Consider the following 16,961-nt stretch of genomic DNA (forward strand, 5'->3'; position numbering starts at 1 on the left):
GTATCACTAATTATCAGAGAAATGCAAGTCCAAACTCCAATAAGGTATCATCTCACACCAGTCAGAAAGGCCTTCATTCCAAAGTCCAGAAGGGAGAAATGCTGGAGAGGCTGTGGAGAAAAGGAAGCCTCCTACACCGCTGGTGGGAAAAGAGTTTGGTGCAGCCACTGTGGAAGACAGTAGGGACATTCCTCAAAAGACTAAAAAGACACTTGTCAAAAGCTTTTGATCTCGGGGGGTGGGGGGGGGGGGGCAGGCCAACAAGCTCCCAAAGGCCCAGGCCTCGCCCGTTATTCTGCCCCAGGCCGCCTGTGCCCAGGACGGTCCGGGGCGGCCTCCGCTCCCAGGGCAGGTCCACCTACTGCGGGAAGGCCACGGCCTGAGGGCCAGCCCGGCGCCCTCCCATCTGCTGAAGCTGTTCCCACTTCCCCAAACCTGCATATGAGCGGCAGCGAAGACGACGCGGGGTTCAGTGAATACTAAGGTGGCGGGCAGGGGGCACTGCAACTGGGGCGGCGGGCCCGGGACCCGCCTCAGGGTCCTGACGGGCCGCGCGGCCTGGGCCTCACCTCCGCACCCCTCCCTCCCTGTGCGCCTTCCCAGCTGCACAGCCCGGGCCTCACCCGCCGGCTCCCCGACCTGCGCGCCCCCCACCAGCGCCCCCTTACCTGCTCGGCGACGGCAGCGGAGGCGACAGCTCCCGGCGGCCCAGACCCCAGGCCGCGTTCCTCCTCCGGGAGCCGGTCCAGGAGCGCCCGGCTCCGGCCCAGCTTCCCCGCGCTCTGGGCGCGCTCCCGCGTCCGCGTCCGCGCGCGCCCCTCCCCCCTCCCGCCCGCAAGGCTGGGGCTCCTGCAGTAGGGACGCTGCGAGTGGGGCCTGGCGCTGGGCCCGCGGGGCGGCGGGGCTGGCCAACCTCGTGGACGGGGCCGGCCGGGTCCCCAGTCCCAACGCCCCCACCCTGCCACCCACAGGGTTTGGGCACCCAACTAGAACCACCGCAGGCCCCGGGGCCAGGCCACACCCCCAGCCCCATTCCCCCTGCTCGCCTCCTCCCACCCAGTCACTGCCTCTCCACCCCGGACCAGGCCTGGTCCCCGACTGATCGCACCCCCAAGACAAGGCTCGCTCTCCTCACACAGAAGTCCCCGCCCCAACTGGGCCCCACTAGGTCCTAAGCTACAGCCCCCGCAGACCAAGCTCACCCCTCATGCCTCACCCCAGGTCCCCCCACCATCCAGAGATAGTCCCCTCGCCTTTCACCCCGGGATTGCCCCCCTCGACTCCTCAGCCGGGTCCCCCCACTCCAAGCGGCCGTCACCCCGGGCCGGGCCCCCTCACCCCACAGCTGGGTCACTTCCACTCCCAGTGACCCCTCACCCCCTCAGCCTGTCCCCCCACACCCGGAGTGCAACCCTAACCCAGCCGACCCTCTCCCCCGTCACTTTGCAGGGGCAGGGCCATCCGGGCTCCGATCACCATGGCAACGGCCGCCAGACAGTGATCCCTGGCAGTGAGTAGGTGCAAAGCCCTGTGTCCCAGGCTCCCAGGCCAGGGCGGGCAGGGCTGGAGGCCATTCCAGTTCCTGCCCCTGCGCCCTGCCCCACACCCCCAACGCCTCCACCCCTCACCACCACCACTCCCTCCCCAATCCCGCACGGCGCCCAGTGCCTCGTCTGAGCCTATGGAGCAGGGTGGTCCTGGGCTGCACAGCGCTTACCAGTGGGCTCTGGGTGGTTGATGGCACTGCTGGGATGGACAGCAGGCAGCAGCAGCGGTGGCAGCGGCAGAGGAGGGGGGCTGCCCTGAGAGAGCCAGTGGACTTGCTCTGATCTCCACTGCTGCCTGGCCTGGGGGCAGCCTCTGCTGCGCCGGCTTCTTGCAAAGAATTCCTCCCTGTCAGCCTGCTCCTGGGAGGCAGGCAGAGTGTGGACAGGGGAGCATGGCAGCCGCAGCAGCAACTGTAGGATTGGGGCTGCCCCATGCTAGAGCTGGGATTTGCTCCCATTTCCCACTGTCGCTGTCGCTGTTGCTGTCCCTGCCCCAGCACACTGCACCAAGCTCGCCTCTCAGGAGCAGGCTGACCTGAGGACATGCCTCCAGCAAACCTGGGGCAGCAGAGGCCAGGCCACCAGGAAGATGGGAGTAAATGCAAGGGCTTGCACAGGGCAGCCTCACTCCCGTCATCACCACCGCCCTCGCCCCTGACTGCACCATGCCAGCCTCCTGGGAGCAGACTGGCCTAAAGACCTGGGTCCAGTCCACCTGGAGCAACAGAGGCCACCCCCAGGGTCAGGCTGCAAATGACTGGCTCCCAAGGGGCAGCCCCCCTCCTCCCACCGCTGCTTCTGCCGCTGCCATCCTCCCTGCCTTCCAACCGCACTGAGCCTGCGGTCTTGCCAACGTGCGCATAGAGGGAACACACCCCGACGTAATCAAAGCTATTTATGACAAACCTACAACCAGCATCACACTCTACAAGAAAAGCTGAAAGCCTGTCTGCTAAAATCTGGAACAAGACAAGGATGCCCACTCTCAATACTTCTATTCAATATAGTATTGGCAGTCCTAGTACAGCACTTGGACAAGAAAAAGAAAGAAAAGGGATCCAAATTGGGAAAGAAGAGGTAAAACTGCCATTATATCTGGAGGACATGATACTACACACAGAAAATCCTAAAGGCGCCACATAAAAACCAGCTAGAGCTGACAAAAGGTTTGGCAAGGTAGCGGGATACAGCAACATTACACAGAAATTAGTGGCATTTCTTTACATGAAAGTACTGATCGCTTCTAAATCCACATCCCCCAAAATAAAATACTCAAGAGTAAATCTGACCCAGGAAGTGAAAGGCTTCTATGTGGAGACCTACAAAACCCTGATTAAGGAAATCAAAGAGGACTTAGAGAAATGGAAGGACATCCCATGTTCTTGCATTGGAAGAATTAAACATGTTCAAACGGCCGTGCTGCCCAAGGCAGTCTACAGATTTAATGCAACCCCTATCTAATTACCCAGGATATTTTTCACAAAAATACACCAGATCATCCTAAAACTGATACGGAATCACCAAAGACCCAGAATTACCAAGGCATTCCTGAAGACAAAGAACAATGCTGGAGGAATAACCCTCCGAGACTTCAAACAACAGTACAGAGCTACAATCAAAACAGCACGGTATTGGTACAAAAACAGACCTATGGGATCAATGCAACAGGATAGAAAGTCCAGCAATAAACCGGCGCACGTATGGTCAATTGATCAATGACAAAGGAGGAAAGAGTATACAATGGAGAAAAGACAGTCTCTTCAATAAATGGTGCCGGGAAAGCTGGACAGCTACCTGTAAAAGACTGAAATCAGAACATTCTCCAACATTATGTACAAAAATAAACTCAAAATGGATTAAAGACCTCAATGTGAGACCAGATACTATAAAACTCCTAGTGGAAAACACAGGCCCAACACTCGTGGACATCCATTACAGCAATGCATTTTTTGAACCTGGAGTATCAGAGATAAAAGCAAAAATAAACAGACGGGACCTAATTAAACTTCAAAGCTTTTGCACAACTAAGGATGCCATCGACAAAACAGAAAGACAACCTACGGAATGGGAGAAAAATCTTTGCATACGATGTGACAGACAGGAGACGGATTTCCAAAATATACATACAGCTCATAGCAAAGAAACAAGCAACCCAATCCAAAAATGGGCAGAAGACCTAAGCAAACAGTTCTCCAAAGAAGACATTCAAATGGCCAAAAGACATGTGAAAAAATGCTTAGCATCGCTAATTGTCCGAGAAATGCAGATCAAAACTGCAATGCGTTACCTATCACCTTACACCAGCCAGAATGGCCATCATTGAAAAGTGTATTGACGACACATGCTGGAGGGGGTGTGGAGAAAAGGGAACCCTCCCACACTGTTGGTGGGAGTGCAGACTGGTGCAGCCACTATGGAGGACAGTATGGAGGTTCCCTGAAAAACTGAAAATAGACCTACTGTGTGATCCAGCAATCCCACTCCTGGGCATATATCCAGAGAAAAATAAAATTCAAAAAGACACATGCACCCCAGTGCTCACAGCAGTGCTATTAACGACAGCCAAGACATGGAAACAACCCAAATGTCCATCAACAGATGACTGGAGAAAGAAGATGTGGTACATACATACATGTGGAACACTACTCAGCCACACAAAAAGAAGAAAATAATGCCATTTGCAGTGATACGGATGGACCTGAACATTGTCCTTCTAAGGGAAGTGGGCCAGACAGAGAAATAAAAATGTCAATATGACATCATTTATATCAGGCATCTAAAAAGATATCACAAAAAAGGAAAATTGTAGGCCAATATCACTTATGAATATACATACAAAAGTCCTCAGCAAAAGACTAGCAAACCAGCTCCCCGATACGTTAAAATCCTGTAAGTGGGATTTTCCAGGGATGCAAGGGTTTTTCAGTATCTGCAAACCAATCAGTGTGACACAAAGACAAGGATGCCCACTCTTGCCACTTTTATTCAACACAGGTTTGGAAGTCCTCGCCTCAGTAATCAAAGAAGAAAAGGAAATAAAAGGGATCCAAATTGGAAAAGAAGTAAAACTGTCACTTTTGCAGGTGACATGATCCTATACATAGAAAATCCTAAAGATGTTACCAGAAAACTACCAGAGCTCATTAATAAATCTGGTAAAGTTGCAGGATACAAACAATATACAGAAATCTGTTGCAAGAAAATATCAGAAAAAGAAATTAAGGGAACAATCCCATTTGACATCACATCAAAAAGAATAAAATAGAAATAAACCTACTTAGGGAAGCAAAAGATAGACACTCTGAAACTGTAAGACACTGATGAGAGAAACTGATGGAAAGAAATACCGAGTTCTTGAAGGGGAAGAATCAATATTGTTAAAATGACCACACTATCCAAGGCAATCTACAGATTCAATGCAATCCCTATCAAATTACCACTGGCAATTTTCACAGAACTGGAACAAAAAAAATTTTTAATTTGTATGGAAACACAAAGGACTCCGAATAGCAAAAATAATCTTGAGAAAGAAGAATGGAGCTGGGGGAATCATGCTCCCTGACTTCAGACTATACTACAAAGCTACAACAATCAAAACAGTGTGGCACTGGCCAAAAACACACACACACAGCTCAATGGAACAGCATAAAAAGCCCAGAAATAAACCCACGCACCTATGGGTCAATTAATCTACAACAAAGGAGGTTATACAATGGAGAAAAGGCAGTTTCTTCAATAAGTGGTGCTGGGAAAACTTGACAGCTACATGAAAGTGAATGAAATTAGAACATTCTTTGGCACCATGTACAAAAATAAACTCAAAATGGACTAAAGATCTAAATGTAAAACCAGATACTCTAAAACTCCTAGAGGAAAACAGAGGCAGAACACTGACACAAATCACAGCAATACTGTTTTCCATCTGTCTCTCGAGTAATGGAAATAAAAATAAAGAACAGGCAAATGAGATTTTCATTAAACTTAAAAGCTTTTGCACAGCAAAGGAAACCATAAACAATACAAAAAGACAACCTACAGAATGGGAGAAAATATTTGCAAATGAGGAGACTGACAAGGGCTTAATTTCCCAAATATATAAAATAGCTCATACAGTTTAATATCAAAAAGAAAAAAATAAACAAACAACTCAATCAAAAATGAGCAGAAGACTTAAAATGACATTTCTCCAAAGACATCCAGAAGATCAACAGGCACATAAAATGATGCTCAATATTACTGTTATTAACTATTAGAGAAATGCAAATCAAAACTACAATGAGGTATCACCTCATGCCAGTCAGAATGGCCATCATTAAAAATCTACAAATAATAAACACTGGAGAGAGTACGGAAAAAAGAGACCCTCTTACACTGTTGGTGGGAATGTAAATTTAAGCAGCCACTATGGAAAACAGTGGAAGTTCCTTACTGTTACCATATGGTAAGAGTTAATACATGATCCAGCAATCCCACTCCTGAGCATATATTAGGAGTAAACAACTAACTCAAAAAGACACACGTACCCCAATGTTCATACCAGCACTATGTACAACAGCCAAGACATGGAAGCAACCTAAATATCCATCGACAAATGACTGAATGAAGAAGATGTGGTATATACGCACAATGGAATGCTATTCAGCCATTAAAAAGAACGAAATGATGCCATTTGCAGGAACATGGATGGACCTGGAAATGGTCATTCTAAGTGAAGTAAGTCACACAGAGAAAGACAAGTGTCAGGATATCACTTACACTTTGAATCTAGAAAAAAAAATGATATAAATGAACTTATTTACAAACTAGAAATAGACTCACAGACATAGAAAATAAACTACGGTTACCACAGGGGAAGGGGGGGCGGTAACTCAGGAGTTCAGGATTAACATATATGCACTACTATATATAAAATAGATAAAAAACAAGGACGTAGCATGTAGCACAGGGAACTATATTCAACATCTTGCAATAACCTATAATGGAAAAGAATCTTAAAAAGCATATATATTATAATATATATATGTATAACTGAATCAGTTTGCTGTACACCTGAAACTGAGACAACACTATAAATCAACTGTACTTCAATAAAAATTTAAAAAATAAAAAAACTTAAAAAGAGAGAAAATACAAATGAACGAATGCTTCTTTCATTAAACTTATGAAAATATGCTCAATTTCATAATTACTCAAAACTGAGATACTGTTTTCTGTCCAAATAGGCAAAAATTTTAAAATATTACTCACATCAAATTTGACAAGGATTGGGAAAACAAGTACACTCATACACTGTTCACAAGAGTGTAAATTAATACAATCTTTTAGGAAAGAGTTTTCATTACCTACTAAAGTTTTAAAAAGTACATTTCCCTTCAATCTATGCCTAGTTGTCAATGTACACACTATGGAAATACTGGAATAATGTGCATGTACAGAAGACATTCAACCCAGCATATATTTAAGGAGACTGGCAACACCATTGGTAATAGAAAATAAACTACGTTACATCAAATATTATGAAACATATTACAATTAAAAAATTGATCTGTTGCACAACAACATGAATATACTTAACACTACTTAAATACACAAAGGTCTTCTCTAGGATATACTTTGAAGCAAAAAAAGCTAGCAATCCAACTGTATAATATATACACTAATTTCAAATTCTATTATGTATGTATTTATAAAATAAATGTTTTAAAGATCTGGAAAGATAAAAACCATTAACAGTAAGAACATCTAGTGTTCAGCACAATTTTTCAGTTATTCATGGACATATACACACTCATTGTCTCATTTTTTTCTCTGTGAGTTATCATAACATTTTGTGTATATTTCCCTGTACTGTGCTGAACACTGGAATTTGACACAACATTGTAAAATGATTGTAGATCAATAGAAAATGTTAAAAAAATAAAATAAAATAAAATAAAATCATATAGTCCTAGAAAAAAAATTGTGGGGTTTTTTTGAACATTTTTTGTCGATTTGTAGTCATTTTACAATGTTGTATCAAATAATAAAATATTGTTGAAAGAAATTTTGAAAGATTTAAATAAATGAAAAGATATCTCATGTTCATAGACTAGAAAATTTAATATCATTATGATGACAGTACTCTCAAAACTGATCTACAGAGTCAAGGCAATCACCATCAAAATCCCAGCTAACTTTGTAATAAAGATTGACCAGTTGATCCTAAAATTCTTATGAAAATGCCAAACACCAAAATGAATAGCCACAACAAACTTAAAAAGAGGACAAAGTTGGAAGACTCACACTCCTGATTTCAAAACATTACCAAGCTACAGTGTGGTACTGGCATAGGGACTGACATACAGATGAATAAAACAGAACTGAGGGTACAGATAAAAACTCAAACATCTATGGCCAACTGATATTTAAGAAAGGTGACAGATGATTCAATGGGAAAATAACAGTCTTTTCAATAAGTGGTGCTAGAACAAATGAATATCCACATGCAAAATGATGAACTTGAATGCTTACTTCACACCATAAATAAAAACTCAAAATGGATTACAGACCTAAATTCTTGCCAAATTTTCAACTCAAAATGGATTATAGACTTAAGAGCTAAAACTATAAAATCCTTAGAAAACTTAGGAGTAAATCTTCAGGACCTTGGGGTAAGCAATGATTTCTTAGATACAACACCTAAAGCACATGAAACAAAAAAAAAATTTGATAAAGTGGGCTTCATCAAAATTAGGAATGTTTGCATTTCAGAAATAAATATGTTCATTCTGGTAAAAAAAAAAAACAGTAAGAACATCTACGGCAATTATGGAAGTAAATGAATAAAAATCTGCCTTATTTGTATTATCATTGAAGTATACTTTTAAAAGATTTATTTCCTTACCTACAGTGTACCAACTCGCATCTGTTAATTTATTGATTACAGCTTCCTGATAGTCACCGTCAAGATTCTTCACTTCCACAATAGCTCCAACCTAAAGTAATAAAAAAAAAAAGTTAGAAAAACTTTTAGAAGATAAATGAATGAACCAAAAAGTGTCTTTTTCCCCACTAATTGGGTACATGGCGGGTTAAGAATAAAATAACTGATCTGATTTGTGTTAATGTGCCAGCAGTTTTACTTAACACTGTTTTTGTACCATTAGTGAAAAAGTTAAATAACATCTAAGTATTATTATGAAAATAGTTTTTCCAGTATTATGTCCCTGAAAGGGCCTTGGGAACCCTTGGGGGTCTGAGGAACCCTGCCTGTGAAATTTACTGTCTGAACCATATTACCACTTCTTTTTCAAGGAGGCTGGGGAAGACTAGGAAAAAATAAGAATTAATTTTGGGGTCTCCTTCAGAGTTAAACTGTACCGGGGGGTGGGAAGGAACAGACTGGGATTTCAAAAGGTAGAATAGATAAACAAGATTACACTGTAGAGCACAGGGAAATATATACAAGATCTGGTGGTAGCTCACAACGAAAAAAAATGTGACAATGAATACATGTATGTTCATGTATAACTGAAAAATTGTGCTCTGCACTGGAATTTGACACAACATTGTAAAATGACTATAACTCAATAAAAAAATGTTAAAAAAAGAGTTAAACTGTACCATTAATGACAATCATTTAAAATAGTTTCATCTGATCAAGAAAATGCTGATGATTACATTCATATGGTCTTTATAACTACATCAAACTCTTAACACTTCTGCACGGCAAAGGAAATCATCAACAATTTGAAAAGGCAACCTACTGAATGGGAGAAAATTTATCAGCAAACCATGTATCTGACAAGGGGTCAAAAACCAAAATATAAAAAGAACTCATGCAATGCAACAGTGTTAAAAAAAAAAAAAAAACAGTCCAAGTGAAAAATGGACAGAGGTTCTCACATTATTTACAAAAATAACCTCCAAATGGACTAAATATAAGACTGGAAACCATAAAGCTCCTAGAAGAAAATGTACACTCTTTGACATCACTCTTAGCAATATTCTTTGGCTCTGTCTCCTAAGGCAAAGGAAACAAAGCAAAAATAAACAAAAGGGACCTAATTAAACTTAAAAGCTTTTGCACAACAAAGAAAAGTATCAACAAAGTGAAAAGACAACTTACCAAATGAGAAAATATTTGCAAATGATATAACTGATGGGAGTTACTATCCAGAATATATAAACAGCTCACACAACTCAATATGAATAAAATAAACAACCTGGTTAAAAAATGGGCAGAAGACCTGAATAGACATTTTTCCAAAGAAGAAAAGACATATAGATGGCAGACCGGTACCTGAAAGGATGCTCAACATCACTAATCATCAGGGAAATGTACATCAAACCCACAATGAGATATCTCCTAACACGTATTAAAATGGCTTATCGAAAAGACAAGAAAGTGCTGGCTGGAATGTGGAAAAAAGGAAACCCTTGTGCACTGCTGGTGTAAGTTTAAATTGGTATAGCCACTATGGAAAACAGAATGGAGGGCCCTGAAAAATTAAAAATAGAACCAGTATATGATCCAGCAGTTCCACTGCTGGGTAGTTATGCAAAGGAACTGAAAACACTAATTTGTAAAGATCCGTGCACCCCCGTGTTTGCTGCAGCGTTAGGTACAATAGCCAAGATATGAAAACAATCTAAGCATCCAATGACAGATGAACAGACAAAGATGCCTGTGTGTGTATAATTCAGCCACAGAAAAGAATGAAACCTTGCCATCTGTAACAACATAGACCCTGAGTGCATTGTGCCGAGTGAAATAAGTCAGACAGAGGAAGACAAGTACTATATGATATCACTTACACGTGGAGTCTGAAAAATGAGGGAAAAACAAAACCAAACCAAAAATATCAAGGTTACAGATACAGAGAACAGACTGGTGGTTGCCAGAGGGGAAAGAAAGTGGAGGTGGACAAAATGGATGAAGGGGGTCAAAAGGTACAAACTTCCAGTTATAAAATTAAAAGTCACGGGGATATAATGTACAGCATGGTGACTACAGTCAGTAATATTATATTGTATATTTAAAGAGTTGCTAAGACGGTAAATCTTAAAAGTCCTTATCATTAGAAAAAAAAATTTTGCAACCATGTACGGTGATGTATGTTAACTCGACTTAATGGGGTGATCCTTCTGCAATGTACACAAATACTGAATCATGTTGTACACCTGAAACTAATAATAATGCTATATGCCAATTATACATCAATAAAAATAAAAGAAAATGTATATGGTCTTTATAATGATAACAAAAACAAAATTGTTCAAAGAGACTGTCAGCACAATGCCCACAAGAGGATATGAAATTCTAGAACTTTCACTAAATGACTACAGTCAATAAATACATGGTTTAATTTTTTTATTTAATACTCATGTGGTCTAGTATTATTTTCCTATGACCTCACTGAAAACATATTGAGATCAGATCACTCTTGGAGGCTTATTTCCTCTAACAGAAATATTTTATCCAAATGCTGATACTTTCTATCAGTTGACAGAAGGCTACAGAATGTACTAGGGAACAATCAAAAATCTACATACAGTCAATAAGAAAAAGTTAACTGAAAAATCTACATACCAAAAAAATCTACAGACAAGAGAAATACGTTAACAATGTTGAGACCAAAATTTAATATACTTGCCTATGTCAAAATCCAAATGGTCTTAAGCCTTAATCACAAAAAAAATTTTCATAAAATAAGAAAAACCAAACAAGCAAAATAAATCAACTATGCCACAAAGAGGCTGGAGCAACAGGAGAGGAAGATGGCTTGATGACACAAAGTAACTGTCTTTCCTGTCGCTTGCAACACTGAACATTTTTTATAGTTGGTACCAGCTGGCCTGTGCCAGGTGAACAGGGTAGTCAGGCACTGAAAAGCTGTGATGGTGTTATTATCAGGCAAACACACATAAAAGGCATGAAGAGGTATGTGTTCTGATCATCCAGAGGGCACTATGTTCAATTACAGGCTGTGAATCTACCAGAATTTTGGTTATCATGACTGGCCCTAAAACCTTGGCCAGGTAACTTTATCTCCCACCTCCCTTCAGTTTCCTCTTCCGTAAGGAGATGTTATGAAGATTACACAAGACAGTATGTGCCGAGGACTCAGTACAGTCCCAGCACATACTAAGTGCAAAATGAATGGCGGCTAATGTCCAATCATACACATGTGCGTTTTTGTCTTTTTGTCCCCACAAGTGACGTACATGTGCGTGTAAGATGGCACCTCCAAAACAGAAGGGCAGAAAATATTTTTACACGGAGTAATTTCAAAAACTTACAAATTTTAGGCCCCCACAGTACCTACTACATATGCAAGGTACTAATGCCCTGGGGCTCCAGTTAAGTTTTTAAGTCGACCACAAACCAGCAGATACACACATCTATTCTTTACAGAGTACAGCTTCATTAGGACAAGACACTTCGTGCATCTGCAAATGCTTCTTCAGTTTTGTTAGCATTTCTTAAAATTCACTCAGCTAGGCCAACGTCCATTTCAGACACTCAAAAAGGCCAAAGGGAGTATGAAAACAAATACATGTATGTACACGCATGACAGAGACACCGTGCTGTACACCAGAAACTGACTGTACTTCAATTTAAAAAAATAAATTTTAAAAATTAAAACAAACAAACAAAATGGCCAAAGAGCGCACAGCAGCTTCCCACACATTCCCTTTAGCCTGCTCCCTAGTGGGAAGCAAAGCAGCGCGAACTTCACTGGCCAACGAAGAGAAACGGATGCAAAGAAATAAAACTCTGTATGTATGACCTTGTTCATCACGTACAACTCGCTGACAACCCTGAAACAATTTCATATGCCAGTAGCTGCTTTAAAGAACTAAAAGGCCTGAGATTTTTTTTATATTTTTCTGTTTTCTCACTTTTCGTATCATCATGGAACTTACGTCACTTGATCCCCAATTCATCACCTATAATTCTGGAAATTCCATCATTTTAGTATGTGAAACATGTTGAGACCAAGACAGGTGAGTAAATAGACAGCAATCAATGCTTCCTTGATGTTCATTTCATTTCTGAGCACAGTTAGGATATCAGGTTTTACTGAACACCATGTCTACTTTGTTCTATTAGTCTATTTAGAGAGAATTATGTATTTATCAACTCAGTAACAAAGTAATCAATTAATTTTTAAAAGACCAAGTGCAATTATTGTTTCCCATTGAAGCATTAGAATTAACACGGAATAAATAAATGAATTACCTTTAGTGGGCCATTTATGTGGTCATCCTCAACTTCCACTGTTGAAGAATCATGCCTAAATGTTACCTAGAGATAATAAAGTTTATTAGCCAACAAAAAAGAAAAAAAAAATCAAGCAACACAAGCTCATCAATGCATGAATCCATTTTTATTACAAGTAATCTAAACAAACAGCTGCCTAGTTTATACAAAATCTCAATCCCTAAGTAGATTAACTGAAAATTTTATTATTTAAACAAAAATTCCCAGACTAACTTACTTGATGTTTCACATATCGTATTTTATGCAATACTATTAGTAATTAGTTTAACTGTATAATTTCTTTTCCTAAAAAAAAATGAGGGAAAAAGTGGTGGCAATCTTAGGCTGTTATATGAGGTACTCCACCATTTTGTGAAGGGCCAGCTCAACAAGAAGCAACAGTAACCCTCCCTCAGAGAGCCCTAGCATCAGGCTCAGGCATAAATATATAATCTTCACAACACCCTTATTAGGTAGGTGTCATTATTCCCATAATGTTGATAAGAAAACTGAGGGACGGAAAGGTTAAGTGACTGGCCCAGGACCACGGAACTAGGACATGGTGGAGCTGAGACTGAAACTCAGGCCACCTAGATCCAGAACTCTGTGTTACTACAGAAATCAGAGAACGGAACACCAGCCATGAAGTAACAATCAAGGGGTAAGTTTAAATACTTAATTAGTTGGTTAAAAAAATGAAACAGCTTCCTGTGTTCAGTACAGAGCTGGAGCAGGGCCGGCCTTGGTCTCAGACAGGCCGCCACGGACCACACACACAAAGCGAGGCAGGTCCAGGCACACAGGCCCTGCCGGGTCTGGCTGTGATGAGACCCGGAGCAACACTCAAGAAGGGCAACTAGGCTGGGGGGCCTCAGCTGGGGGGTCAATGTGCAGGGAGAGAACACAGACTTCTCTTCAAAAAGCGTGTTCAGAATTAATGCTGGCACCGGGAGGTGGGGAGGCCTGGGCGTTCTCTGGGTGCCACCCCCACCACGGCATCATTCTTGGTGTCACACACACTCATCACCACGCCCGCTGTCACTCAACCAGTGGTCAGTCCATCTGAACCCAAAGGCTTCGGCAGTGACAGACCTGCTCTGACAAAACAAGACGTTGTTCAAATAATTCTAGTTAAGATGCAGCTCTTTCATCAAGAAGCGCGTGTACTGACCTGCAAAACCCTGCTTAGGTGATTTCTTTATTTTGTGCTTTTCCAATTTGCTGCCAGCGAGGTTCACCAACTGAGCCCAGACGGAGAGCCCGGGCTCTGTGAAGTGCAAGTCGGTGCTGCTGAACGCCGGGCGGGGAGCTGAAGAGGGAGCGCAGGAGCCTTCAACGTGTGTCCAGTGAGCAGAGCACACGGACGTTCTGGAAGCTGTCAGAGCCACGAGTCTTAATTCTGAAACACCACGTGTAGATGTAAGTCTTTCTACATCTGAAAATAATGTTAAAAGATGACACTGGAGGCAAGACAAAGACTTATATGTACAGTAAATAGAAACTAAATTAATTTTTTCTTTACCAGCATGTCAGCAATAATTACATCATGGTGGTGGTTACTAAATTTTTAGGTATTATCTACAACATGCACATATTCCTGTAATTATCAAAAACAGTATTTTATTGACAGATATGCTCAGGTCTTAGTTGGGTTACATCAAAGTAATATAAATCACTTTCTCTGTGTATCCCTAAATCACAGGTTTAACATGACACCAGCTGCCACACAAACCATGTCACTCAACATGATTATTATGGATTTTGTACATGAAGAAAGCTCATTTAAGGGAATCATTTTCAGGGTCTTTTTTGAAAGTTGAGCTGTTCGATAAGAAATAAATTTCATTCATTCACAGTTTAAAAATAATGAAAACTAACTTATCCTTCCACAGTACCTTCTAAGTAACTAATGACCTTTCATGTCTTTTCGAGGCTAAAATAAGACAAATGAGCTGCTAATCTATGTAATCCTGTGAGATAGGTCCCACTCACCACTGGAGTGCGAGGTGAAAAGGAAGAAAGGCAGACGGGCTTCCTGAATTTGGATGGCGTCCTAGAAGGCAGACGTAAACGGCCAGAATCAAGTTCTTCCCACTTCACCCAGGAACTGAACACAGGTTCACTACCAGCTTCAGCTGGTTCATGGGGCACGCACGACAGACGCACATGTCACAGAGCTGCATGGTGATCCTGCCCTTCGGGGTGATGGGAGTCACAGTGCCTTCTCCAAACTCCTTGTGCGTGACTTGTCCTTCCAGGTGCAACCAGCTGTCGATGCCTCCGCCCACAGCCAGGACTGCCATGAAGCCCCCCACCTCTGGGTCCTCAGAGTCAGGAAACTAGCCCTTCCACAGGGCCTAGCGCAGACAGACAGCAAGCTTGGGGAGCGGAGTCCAGGGCGCTGCCTGCTTCTTACACTTACAATTAAGCTGAATTCATTTCTAGATTAGTTTCTTCACCCTTTTTTTCCAGGAACAAAATATTTAAAAATATATCTTTGAATAAAATGCAGTGTTTAAGGGGGGAAGGTAGAGCTAAAGTGTGAGAGCACATGCTTGGCACACACAAGGTCCTGGGTTCAATCCCCAGTACTTCCACCGAAAAACAAAACAAACCAACCAACCTAATTACATACCCCCTGAAAGAAAAAACAAAAAAAACCCAAAAATAAACAGAGCCTTTAAAAAGGGAATTTCAAAGGGAAATCAACATCCTACAGGGAAACCCCAGCAGAGGTGAAAGGCACGCGGCCCCCACCCCCTCGGCTGGCTTCCTGGCACCCCCGCCTGCTGGGGAGCCTGCCAGAGCCAGGCGGTGCTGCTGGGCACCCACCTTCTACAAAGAAGCACTCGGCACAACCTTTGCTTTTAATTGACCTCCATCACGTTATTTTCAAGGAGAAACTACTTCATGGCTATGTTACAATTTCACTGACTCGGTGGGAGAGGAACAGGGGACTTTCAAATCAGCTCAAAGGACTTTCTTTTGTCTTTTTGTTTTTTTGTGTGAGGGGAAGTAATTACGTTGATATATAAAATAAAAATACGGAGGTACTGGGGATTAAGCCCTGGACTTTGTGCATGCTAGGCACCCACTCTACCACTGAGCTCTACCCTCCCAAGGTACACTTTACACGTTAAAAATCTCTAAAGCACGTGTAGCAACTCAAACTCCTTAAGGAATTTCATCCACTCACCCTCCCTGTGCAGTAGGGAGACAACGCACAATTCCAACAGCAGTTCTCTGTGAGGGAACATCCTACTGGTTTGAAATCTCACGTTTTAAACATCCTCCATGAGCTCATTCATATTTAATCTATGTCCTAAGTTCCCAGGCGAAGGCTAAGAAGTCTGCAAAGCAGAATGAGAGGAAGAGGTTTCCATCAGGTTTATCCAACTTGACTCTGACCTGACCATGACCCTGTCTGCTCCTCCCAGGGCCCCACTAGGGCACCTGGGGCTTCTGCTCCCTCCTGGCTGGCAGTGACCCTGGGGCAGGGCGGCATCCCGTGACCTGCTCAGACCCCTGGACCAGCCCCGCTCTTCCCCAGCTCCCACGGCCCAGCCCTCCTGCTCTCCCGGCTTCCAGGGACACCGCCCTTCAGACCCATGCTCACTCTCACACGCAGTCACTCTCACCCAGACACATGCACGGACACTCACACCCCAGCACAGTCACACATATGCCTGCTCAGTCATTCACACACCCAGTTACTCACACACATTCACTTGTTCACTTCACATTCACACCCATACTCAGTCTCACTCTCATAACACTCACACTCACATGTACAAACTTACACATGCACTCAAGCCTGCACACACACACACACACACACACACACACACACACACACTCGCTGTGCTTACTTCCACCTCTCCACACGTAACACCCTCACATCCACATACTCAAACACTTCAGTGGGTTGAACTGTATCCCCCCAGAGTCATCTTCACCCAGAACCTCAGCTGTGACCTTATTTGGAAATGGACTCTTCACGTGTATAACGAAGGTAAGGACTGAGATGACATTATACTGCATTAGGATGAACTCTAAACCCAATGAAAGCCCTTAGAAGAGGCAGAAAAGGACAGGGGAGGCGTCCAAGCAAAGATGAGGCAGACACTGGAATGCTGTGGCCACAAGCCGAGGAAGCCTGGGAGGACACG

At 42.8% G+C, this 16,961-nt stretch overlaps 1 protein-coding gene across 1 annotated transcript in view; it reads right to left on the reverse strand.

Moving 5' to 3' along the window:
• Window positions 1-16,961, reverse strand: part of LOC105095642 (methylglutaconyl-CoA hydratase, mitochondrial) — a 231,733-nt gene that overhangs the window by 51,222 nt on the left and 163,550 nt on the right. The window contains exons 11-15 of the mRNA XM_064480943.1: window positions 15,989-16,142; window positions 14,785-15,252; window positions 13,964-14,227; window positions 12,772-12,837; window positions 8,431-8,521 (exon numbers count right to left, since the gene is read on the reverse strand). The gene's annotated coding sequence lies outside the window, so the exon portion shown is untranslated. The remainder of the gene's footprint in view (window positions 1-8,430; window positions 8,522-12,771; window positions 12,838-13,963; window positions 14,228-14,784; window positions 15,253-15,988; window positions 16,143-16,961) is intronic.

The sequence above is a fragment of the Camelus dromedarius genome, chromosome 31 (genome assembly GCF_036321535.1).
Source record: "Camelus dromedarius isolate mCamDro1 chromosome 31, mCamDro1.pat, whole genome shotgun sequence".
Taxonomy (NCBI): Eukaryota; Metazoa; Chordata; class Mammalia; order Artiodactyla; family Camelidae; genus Camelus; species Camelus dromedarius.